Source organism: Amblyomma maculatum, chromosome 4 (assembly GCF_055883805.1).
Source record: "Amblyomma maculatum isolate TAMU_Amacu chromosome 4, ASM5588380v1, whole genome shotgun sequence".
Taxonomy (NCBI): domain Eukaryota; kingdom Metazoa; phylum Arthropoda; class Arachnida; order Ixodida; family Ixodidae; genus Amblyomma; species Amblyomma maculatum.
This window is the reverse complement of record NC_139347.1, coordinates 25,742,138-25,754,223: the sequence shown is the minus strand read 5'-3', so window position 1 is coordinate 25,754,223 and position 12,086 is coordinate 25,742,138.

The window sequence follows — 12,086 nt, the reverse complement described above, 5'->3', positions numbered from 1 at the left end:
AGTAAGGGTCGTCCGAGTTTAGAATGAGATTCTTAACCGTCTTTACCATACGTTCGACTTCCCCGTTTCCCTGGGGGTGCCTCGGACTTGAGGTGACATGACGGAAGCCATACAGTTTTGCAAATTTCTCGAACTCGGCACTGACAAATTGGGGACCATTGTCAGTCACCACACACTCGGGAATGCCATGTCTCGCAAAAATGCTTTTCATTCGGCTTATCACGGTAGCAGACTTTGTTGACGGAAGAATGGCAATCTCTGGGTATCGCGAAAGATAGTCTACTACGACAAGATATTGCCGTCCCTGAATTTGAAACAGATCGACCCCTACTCTCTCCCAAGGAAAAGAGAGCGTTGGCGATGCAATCATCGGTTCGATCTGTTCTGGCGCATGCCTCGCGCAAACGCTGCACTGTTTCACGAATGACGCTATCTCAGTGCTAAGTCCCGGCCACCAGACAGAACCTTTAGCCACACTGCGGCATCGCGAGATGCCTTGGTGACCGTCATGCAGTTTGCTTAGCGCTTCCTTGCGAAGGGTTTGAGGAATGATAAGCCTCATACCTTTGAGCAGAAACCCGTTCACCAAAGTAATGCATGCACGTTCCTGCCAGTATGGCAGAAGATAACAGGGAACATTTTGTTTCCTGGGCCACCCTTTTTTGCACACTGTGCGCAAGCTTCGACACACTTCGTCGTTTGCTTGACCTTCTTTTACTCTTTTCAAGAAATCGTCGCCTGTTTCTAAACCCAGTAAACAAGCTTTCGAGTAAGCGGTTACCTCTGAGACAGTTAAACAGCTTTCCACTTTCGTACGAGCTAACGGCGAACGTGAAAGAGTATCAGCAGTGGTTAGCGATTTGCCTGGTACATATAATACAGAAAAACTGTATCGCATCAGGCGCAGACGAAAACGTTGAATTCTTGGGGGCATAGCGTCGATTGCCATGTGACCCAACAGCGACACCAAGGGCTTGTGGTCAGTTTCAAAACTTCCGGCGCGGGTGCAACGGCGCCCCCCCTGCCTGGGCTAACACGACAAATCCCACTCAACGTTTTCACCTATTGCTGCAGACCTGTCTAACAACTGCCGCACAGATTCATTAAGTTGATTGCAACCTCTTCACCGAGAAAGTCGCGGAAAGCACTTAAGGGGGTAAGCTAAACAAAATCTCTAAAAAATAGTTTTTTTTTTTCGGCTTTTGACTCAAACATAGTAAGCTATTTTATGAGCGGGAGCTCGGAGGACGATGGCCCGGAAAGATGAGCAACAGAAGTGGGTTAAAAGTCCCTCCAAACAGCCTTACCTCTATCTATGTATGAGACATGAGTCATAGTATATACACCCCTTCTGCTCTATTTTGCATGTAAAATAAATAACGCATTTTAGAGCTTACTAATAATTTCAATAATATTTTATAACCGGGCTTGTTCTGGCGACTACTCGTTATTGTTACCTGCATATGGCCTTTTATAGCCTCTCACATTTTACAGTATTTGCGTATTCACCTCCTGCAAGTGCTAGCTTTGCAATTTGAAACTCTTTTTTATTAATTCGGACGTGTACAATTCAGCTAATTACTACAATAATAGAAATGCGACAAACAACTAATTCTGACTCACTGGGCCTACCAGGTGTGTTCGGAAGTTCGGCCAAAGACAGGTAGGCAGTGCTAGTGCTTCCAAAATAGTCTTGATGACAGAGGGTCAGTCGAAACTAAGGAGGAAAACAAGTGAGCAGTATAAAGAAAGAAAATATTCTCAAGGTTCATTTTAATGTTTGGACGAAGGGAAAAAAGCTATTGAACTACAATTCCTGGAAACCACTGTTCTGGAGTCTCTTAGGATTAATTTTTCACCGATCACATACAAAATTAGTGTGAAACTTTCATGTCACCTATATCTAAGCCGGCCGCATTTGCTGAACTAAAGAACAGATGATGGCTTTAATAAAGATATTTATGTCACTAAAGAAGTCGTTTTACGCAAAGGTGAATATTTGAATTTTTTTTTTTTTGTTATTCGAAAAACGCGCTCCAGAAATTATTCTAGTTCTGTCATTATTACATATATTGAAGACGCCTAGCGCGATGTTTTGCTCTTAAGGTGTCAGCAGTTCTTTTGTAAATCTACCTTGCTCAAAGCTGTGCTGCACAGAGGTTGTCACGCTTCATTTCAGATCTGTGAAGTAGAGTTCAATAAAAGTTAGTGTGCTCCACTCAAGTTTACTAGTACAACACCGAGGCGAAATCTTCCTTTATACCAATGAATATTGGAAATATACAAAAACTTTGCCCATTCATTGCGAAACACCATACTCTCTTTAGACTCCTTACGTGCTGTGTATGCTGAAGCCTGCGATCTTATAACAAGTGGACTAATGTGTATATATTTTATAGAGATTTGTAATTTTAAATAAATTAAAGTCATGAACAAGGAATTAAGACATGAGTTAAGGGGTCAATTAGGATAAGTTAGTAAAAGACATGTATATGCTGCAATAACTCCCTGTAGAACCAATGTGAACACGTGACTTTCCAAATGACGTCATGGTACTTTTTAGGACCATTTTTCTTGGACATTGCCGCTACTGCCGTGTTTCGTTGGTAGCGGGTTATATGAAGTTTTTTCCTTAAGATTTGATGAGATTCAGAATTATCAGGTCTGGGGCATACTGGCATAATAGGCTTGCGCTGGTTTGTGCCGAAGTAAATTAATGCGGCAGCTCAAGCTGTCTAAATTGTTCATCAAAAGCACCGTCGGATCTTTTAGTAGTGCCAACAGGGTTATTAGCTTCGTGTTTGACTCTGTCGTCAATATGACGGTGCGCGAAACAGCCTCGAGCGAGCAGCCCTTATATCTTCCATTATAGTACCTCCCTCACAATCTTCTTATAGAGCTCAGTTGAGCCCTCTTTTCATTAAGAATTCGCGCCCCGAGGATAAAAAGCTGATTCTATTGCCAGCAGTTGAGATTGCGAACACTTTTATCCAGGAGAGCAACGAAGGAGCGAATAAAGATCTTACTACGTCAATCTTCTTTTCTGCTAAGGCGATTTGTCTATTGCAAAGAAATGAACTCAATCTAAGTGTCACATTCTGCTATTTAGGGATTAAAATAATAATCAAAGGTCGTAGAAAAAGAATTACGTAATCTCCCAATAGAAGCAGATGCAGCCCCTGGGTAATCCCATGGTGGGAACATACTGGCAATTCAAGCTAGAAGGTAACTAACTGTTAAATGAAAATTCCCTATTATAGATTTGCATCCTCACAGCGTAAAATTGTGTCTATTTTCTGTACTCTTTTTAATAAGCACTCTTTTTCCAACTGTCACAGCTACCCCAAGGCAAGATCATTTTACGAGGTCAGGAAATTACTGAATTTTTCTATTCGGGTTATGTGACAAACTTATTTTTATAAGAATGCCTGACTCTATTTCTGCAGTACGCGTATATCTAGACTGGTGTGTTTTCCATAGGTGAATACGCATTTTTTTTTCTCGTGTGGTGAAAATTGTGGCTTCGTCACAAGTACCCAGCTGAATATGTGTCACCTTGTATAAGTTTTTCAGTAGTACACAAATCAGTCCTTTTCTAAATTTTCAGTAGAGATTTCGCTAGATGTCCTAGTGAAGTAATCAGGCTCGTGCAACAATATGGCTTATTATCTGAAAACAGCTGATAACAGCTACAAAGACTCTTGCACGTTGATCGTATTAACGGCCAAAACGATGAAAATTTCATCGTATGCTTTTCAATCCTAACTTTTCTACGCTGTTTTCCAGTCAACATTGCCCACAGCATATGTATCACATAAAAAAAAGCATATTTTATAGTTGATTTTTCGAGAATTTGTTAATTTTTAATAAAACAAAAATTGTGAAGCTTACTGAAAAGCATTAGCTATTCTATTTTTACCACTCCATAAATGATGAAATGCTTTTACGGCGCCTATGCTTTGCAGATTATTAAACACTAAGAAAGCGGTGAATTTCATGAAAAGGTTACCGTATGAAATGAGAAAGCCACAACTAACTCCTAGCTGACATATAAGTAATCGGGGAGAAATCTCCGACAAGGTGCCGAGCGAGCGAAGCCCTTACATATTATGAGTGCGATTTTCCGGATGCCAACATTGTCAGTGCCTATTTGCAAGCGCTCGGAGCAGCAGAGAGCAAGCCACGGGGCGTATTAAATCCCTCGCCGACGGAAGGGCTTTCTGTGGCTTCTTTCCATTCATGATGAACCCAGGACAGTCTCCCTTCTACTGGCGCTGTCGATGCTTCGATTTTGGCTTACTCCCATCGCTTTCATGATGCACAGATCAAGTGCTTCGAGGATAACTGGTCAGTATCGTCATGTAAAGCGCTTCTGACTTTACGTAGACGTACTTAGTTCACATTCTGAAAACGTAGACTTCCAAAATTTGATAGCTATTTTTTGGATCATTCCTTGCAATCGAGTGGCCTATTCAAAAGCAGCTCTACCCAATAACAGCTGTCCGGCATACATGATGGCTAAAGGAAGCGGTAAGGGTTCTAAAGGTGCAGAAAAATAGCGGAAATTGAATCAATGCCTGTTTTACGTTGCTTTAGTTAATGCTTCCCAAATATGAAGATCGTGAAAGATTAAAAAAAAAAACACTTGATTTCCGGCAGGATAAACCGATATACGTGGTATACTGGACGGGTACGTTTTGCCTTTTTGCCTGCATTTGTGTGTAGATCTTAAACTGCAGACCAGAAAGGAAAGGTGATCATTTCATGTCAAACTAAGACAGAAGAATGTTTTTGGCAATTCATTCCTCTGTGCCTACTTTTTTTGGCAAGTAGAAATCTCATTTGCCGTCTTTGATGTTGCAAACATTATGGGCCGCACTGAAAACAAAATTGAGTCGAAATTTGAACTATTCTTAGAAATTACAGCATATTAGCATTGTTGTGAGCATTTCGCTATTGTCCCCACATATTCTCCTTGAAGAAAATGAGTAAACATTTTGACGAGTTTTCTTGTACCCTTATGGTAGACTGCAAATTCTCTAGACTCCATTTTGTTGCTGTTATCCTGTCTGTGGCCTGTATAATGTATTTCTGTTTTCTAAACAAAAAAGTTCCTCTGGCCATCCCGCGATTCTCACAAGCTCATAATATTACGTCATCTTTAATATATTTTCGTCGGAAACAAGTGAAGAGCACAATAATTTCTTTGAGGTTGGCACAGTATACTGATTCTTGTAAACGACTGAAAACACAAATTTTAGTCGGACATTTTGTGCGAGACCCGAACACCGCAAATGTCACAGAAAAGACCTCCCATGTTCCCGGCGGCGCCCACCGTCTTCCCGTTGCCCAAAGGCATTCCTTCTCACATCACTGTGCATTCGGTCTCTTTTGGCGAGCAGTCTAAGACAGCGCGGCCATCGCTTTTGGGGAAACAAAGCGCTTTCGGCGGTCTCTGCACGAGCCGTTACTAGGTGTACGTGCTCTTACAAGCGGCTAAGCCTGCATAGATGCAGCGCCACCCATTGGCATTACAAGGCAGCGCTGAAACGTTTTCTGTGTGCAATTCAGGACGCCTCCGAATGTTGGACCCAGAACAGGTACGAACATGTAAACAGCGAAAAAAGCAAACAAGCGTGGCGACGCACTCGGCCCTCTAGGAATTTTTTTTCTGTCTGAGTGAGAGTAGAGGTGAGGAGAAGTAAGGAGGGAGAAATAACAAGTAGAGAAAACAAATCTAGGGCGCCGGTGGAGATCACTCAAACAGAAAGGCGTGAAAAGGCGAGAAACAAATACCGGATCCCAGAAAGCGCGTCGGGAAGCAAAGACAAATTTGAGTAGCCACGCGCGTGGCGGGACAGCCAGCAACAAACGCAGCATCGTCTCGCACCACCGCTGCCGCCTGTCAGGGGAGCCGAAGCCGAATCAACCAAAGAGCCGTTTGAGAAAGTAAGCAGAGAGAAAAAAAAAAACGTCGAAGAGCGCCTTCCCACGCTACGTGATCAGGAACGTGGACTACCGGTTCTCTGTTTTTGTTACTTGATTTCCACATCCACTGAGCATCCTACCAATCGAGAGAGGGACTACCCACTCCGTCAGTGGTGTCTTCGACTCGACTCTCCTTCCACTTATCACCCTTTCCTCTGCGGCGCCTTCCCTGCTCTCCTCAGACGCCAGGCTGGCGTCTAGTTTTTGGTGTTTTCACGCCGGTTCCAGTCTTGAAGAAAGTTTTTCTTTTCTGACGCCAAGCACCATCACTACAGTGTTGTTTTCCCTACTTCCTCGATTGCCCCCTTCTGCCTTGTCATGAGTCTTCATGATCACCGCTAGGTCTGTCTTTATCTTTGGTTTCATTTTCGCCTTCCTGGAAGGAATTGAATCGCATAGTGTTTTTTCGCAACCCAGAACCTAACATATTTTTCTGCTGCGAGTTCATAAAAAAACATAAATAAATATACGGAATGCCGATTCCTGTGGGCTAGTAAGCATAGTACCTTTTGTACTCAAAATACAACATAGGTATATTTCATGACCATATGTTTACGAAGAATTACGACTTAGACTTACACCCAGTTGGCCAAAACCATAAAAAAATAACAAGTCAACCGCCTAAATTCTGTAATATTATAATAAAGCTTTTCTGCGGTTTAGGAATGTGTATAAGCTTTTATCAGTGTGTTCTTTAAATGGCGATTGACTCCTTTGTAATGCGAACGCTTACCGCGCAGCTGTGTCCTAAGGCCTTATGAGATTTCGCCATTCATGTTTTTTTGTGGGTTTGAAGTTTAATTTGGAGTCAATTTATGCCTACTGGAATTTTTGGCTCAACCGTAAGTGTGGTCTTCGTAAATTATAATTTACTACCGTTTTTTAGGAGCAAAATATCATAACGTGGATGTGCACTAACAAAATACACAAGGAACGACATAAACTGCAAGCAGACATTTACAGCTAAACTTCATTTTCATATTCACCAATCGCAATGAGGATCTGAAAGGAAAGCAAAAACAAAACCCCATCTGTATTTCTGCACGTTATGATGATCCAAAACTGGCTAGCCAAGAGTAAAGCTTTGCTGACCTATAAGAATCAGAGACAAGGAGACAGACTCAATATACGCTTGCATACCATGCTTCTGTCGGTCTCCTAGTCCCAAATAGAGAAAAAGCGCTAGTTAAAACAGAGACATGCTTTGAGATCTTGCAGTGGATACAACTGTTGCTCTCATACTTATTTGCCCCACAGCAGGGCTCAATGCAAGCTAATTTTATTCATTTATCTCTGCACTATGGCTACAGCTTTTGTCCTGAAAAGAATGAACAGTGCCCCCTTTTTGTGACTTCCAGTACTCTTGCACTTTGCTTCTAGTAATCTGGTGAAAAGAATACAAGTTTTGTTGGTGGTAAAATTGTCTTACATAGCATGAGAGTTTTGGTCTAGCTGCATTATAGGGGATCTTACACGAAGGAATATGAACCCTTTTCTCGATGCGTCGCGTTTCTGGTTATCAACATTTGCTTGAGGTTTGAGCTGTTTTCTTTCGTCGAAGTTCGTATTGTCGGCAGCATTTTACGACAACCAGTCCAAATATGTACACTTTAAAACCATTAAACTATCATAGTTCTGCGCAATTTTGACATATATAACGTCGTCACTGACAGAGTTCGAAAACAAACTTTAAGCAGTCTGCATGTTCTTTTGTGGTTAGCCCGTATTGTGGAAGCTAAGATATTCATTATTGTGTGGTAGGACAAGAATAAAAGTTAGCCCTTTCTTGCATCAGCGCACCAAAAGGTACCATATCTGCCATTTTTCGAGTGCATCCCAGAAGTGCACTTCGCCAAATTTCTGTAGCATTAGGTAAGCTAATAATCGGCATCTTCGTTTACTGTGCTCCATACTAGTCTGTTTTAGTTGTTAGTTTCTTAGTATTTGGGTGTCAAAAGGCTCTCAGGTTTCTTATTCAACCTTTTTTGCAGTTTAGGTGAACACATTCGGAAGCCCCCGCCGGGGTGGCGCTGTGGTTAGGGCGCTCAGTTACTGTGCCCAAGGATGCGGGATTAAGTTCCGGCGTCGTCGGCCGCTTTTTGGCGGAGGCGAAACGCTGGGCGCCCGTATGCTATGAAATGTCAGTACGTGTTAAATAACCTCAAATGGTCGAAACTTGTAGATCCCTCCGCTACGGCATTTCTCATAGCCTGAGTCGATTTGTAACGTTAAACCCCCAAATAAAAAAAAAAAGATATTCTAAAGCAGTTGAATTCGGTCAGTAACAAAAAATCTTTATCGCTATTGTAATAAATATTTCACCAGTATTACATATGATTTTACTTGTTACAACGTCTGTATTTCTTACCGTCATGACACAGGAAATTTAATTAGGCTAAATTATTGACAAGCGCAAGCGTATTTTGCCCTTAACCAAGTATTGTAGGCTGAAGTAGTGGTATTCGCTAATGAAGCATTAGCTGGATGAGACTTTCAGTCATCCTGTTTGAGCCATTAATGGTTTCTTCGCCTACACGATCAATTTGGAATGATTTTTTGTTCTGAAAAACAACGCACCGAGGAAGCACACAATGCATTTCTCTGTTTTTTAGGACCCCGCAGTCTTTTTAACGCGACTGCATTAGTAGTCTCGTGTCGCAAAAGACACGGCGCAGTCGTTGACAGCGTTTGACGCTAACGAACAATATTTATTGGTCGACGAGGTGCAATGCGTGCAGTTTAAGTTATTAATGGGTGGCATGTAATTCGTTTTAAGGCTGCCTAGTCACTGAAATGATTTACCAGCATGAAGAAATTATATTCATCTACAGAAAATATTTCAAGCTTCAGGCAGGGCTAAAAACTCATGAACCTTGGGCGGCAAGCCCAACACCCTACGCCTTATAACACCGATGACACGCTTGTACAGCTTGGGAACAATCAGGGTTTGTGCGTGTATGCATGTCGTATGGTCTCCCATGTAAAGTAGCATCTTACGACGTCATGCTGGTAAGTGCATCTGCAGTCAGGGAAGACCATAGGTCGCTATTTCGTCATACAATTAGGGCAGAGATTCAGAGTTTCCTCATTTATTTAGGTGCCTAAATTCTTCTCACAATTTTTCAAAATTGTAGATAGCATTTTTGCTTGCGTGATAGAGCTGGAATGAACGAATATTATCATAGTTCTTTATGAAGGCTTCAGAGCTATCTCGCATACTTATTTATGCTCTTTCAAAGCAAGAAGGTTTGCCTCGGTTTTTTACAAGCTCCTTTTAATGTTTGCCTCATTTAGAGCAACACGGGTAAAGGTAGTAGAAGCATTCTGACACAACATACGATGGTAAATAAAGGTGCACGACCTTCTCACACCTTTACAACAGAAGTAACATCTGTAACGTGCAACTTCAGGATGCGGAGAACTTTCTGCATCCCGAGCACTTACCCAATATTGATTAGGGGGTTATAATCGTCTTCGTAGCAGAACCTAAATGGTAGTAACGGCAAACTCAGTCTCTAGGGGCTATTGATTTTTGCTGCCCGCGTTGATAAGTAGTGCCGCAACCAAGAAAAAACATAAAAAAGGGGAGTGCTGGCGCAAAACAGTTCTAGGTCTGCGCGTTGCGAATCTCCGCGCTACAACGCCTTTTTTTTTTATTTCTGCCTATATAGCAGCAGCAGAATAATTACACGTCATTTGAACGCATCAGTAGCATTGAGTGCCCTCATTTACGTCGCCATACGTGCAATCTCTGAAAAGTTGTCACATCCTGCAAGGTAGTATTGACCGCGATGTTTACGTGCATCTCATGTGCATCGCTGATCGAAGCGCAAACTTCAATTTCGTGCCTCGTAGCTCAAATTAATGCACCGCGGGGGTCTAGCTGCCATTTTTACTTTGCTCGTTTATCCGGAAAATTACGTGACCTTCGCAAGGCACATTGATTCGTTTACGTACGTGCCTCATTACGCGCAACATATCTGAGCCTGTAAGTCGTTCAAGGTAATGATGCGGAAGCAGTCTCCAAATAACATCTGGGCCTAGTGCAGCAGGGTATTAATATCAATGGCATTTCTCATTATAGCTACAAACATGTTATCATATTTATGTCTAAGAAAGTGTACTAGTTTATTTAGTGCTTATTACCGAAGTGGCTCTTTGGTACGTGTGATGGGAAGGTAGTCTTTTATTATTCTGCGACATAGACCTGGGGCAGTCAAATACGTGAATTTTATCACGTTTGCGCGACAAACTAGTGATATGACGGCGCACAAGTGACATAAAGTTACCGATGCTGAGAACATGGGCATCAAATTGTTTGTGACTTCTTATGCTAACACCACAAGTTTTAATTGTCCAGCTACAAGTTAGCTATTTTTGTCGCTTTTTTATGCACCCTTTCTCGGATGTATCGAATTGGAAGAGGATCGTGAAATAGCTCGATACATCAATAATTCGATATATGAAATTCGCCAACCGATAAGCTTATTGTATCGACCAGAAGTGTGGATACAGTGTACCTACTTTAGCGGCGCTCTTCTTGCGGGGACGCATGTATACTGGCCGCCCACTGCTTGCCGTGAGTGAAGCTTCTCGCGAGGTGCACGCGCGTCGAGCGTAACTTAGCGCCAGGCGTCGAAATGTTGGGTGCGCTTCAACATGCCGCTTCGTGGGAGCTAGCGTGTTCTCAATATTCGATAGATACAGATCGGAGTGTTAGGGCTCGCTAAAAAGTAGCTAATGACCTCTGTTGGTGTCATGAGTAAATTTTAATCGCATATACAGGACCTTGCAGACACACAAAACGACTAAGAATTCAAACAAGCTTTATTAGGAGGGAATAGATACACACCCAAATTGGCACCTGATAAAGAGAAAGCTTTGCGCAAGCAAAATAAATCCATGGTTATAAACAGTTACGACACATGTCAGAAAGCATTTCAAGCAGTATTGGTAGGGATTAGCTCCTCAAGACATCCAGTTGCTTCGCAAGAAAGGTGCACAGGAAGTATGAAGGTATCACCCATAGCTCGAACACTTTGGGTACTCTGCAACGTTAAGCGAAGATTAAAAACAAAAGATAGAAAAACATAATATCGAACCCCTAGCTAATGTTTAGAGAAGTATTGCAATATCTAACATTAACAGCAAAAGATCAAAAGTTCAGTATAGGACATTGTTATCAACATAATCAAACATGTTCGTGATATTGCTGGTGTGTTTTGAAGTTTTGATACTTATATAATGCCGTTGTACGGCTCTAATGACGTTGCTTTTGGTTTTTTTACTACACGGACAGGCGTAAGTGCCATTTAGGGCCTATATTCTTCTAGCCTAATTAGGTGTGCGTGAAAGTAAGCGGCACTGAGGTTATCTGACCTTCACATGCCACAATTAAATTACAAGGTGAAATTTCAAGTTGCTATAAAATTAGCAGGGAATTTCGATTTCGCATGTGCACTAAACACCCGGCTAGCTGCAGTTAGCGTGCAGTTCACTAAGAGCTAGGTTGTTTGGTAGAGATCACTGCACCTGAAAAACATGCAAATAAATTTAATAAATAACCTTTCATTAGCGTTAACATTCACCTAATTAGAAGAAATATTAGGCAGAGTATCAATAACCAGCGTAGAAAAATCAGAGTTTGTCTCAAACACTATACCAGTTTGCGCTAGAAAGGAAGGAGGGAATGGAATATTTTCAGGAAACTGTTCACGAGGCTTGACAATTAAAACGTTTCACAGGTAGCCCACAAATTCATCGTTTCGATAAAGATTTTAGCCACGCAGTTGTCGCTGCTACCAAATGTTAGCGGCCTATTTAGCATAGGCACACGCACATATACACATCCACATGCAAGCACACGCGCAAAGTACGAGAAAAAAGCACACTTCATATGGACGATAATAGCTCCAGATAGTAGTCGTCCGTTTGCAGTCCTGAAGGCGTGGCATCACCACAGCGCGACACTATCTGAAAGTGCTGTCAAACGGCGAAGTTGCCAGGAAGCGTCTTCCTAAGGCACAGGTCAAGCAATCTTCTCATTCACTCACGCACAAAGGTTCCTTCACGCTGTTTCACTCCCTTGCGAACGTGTA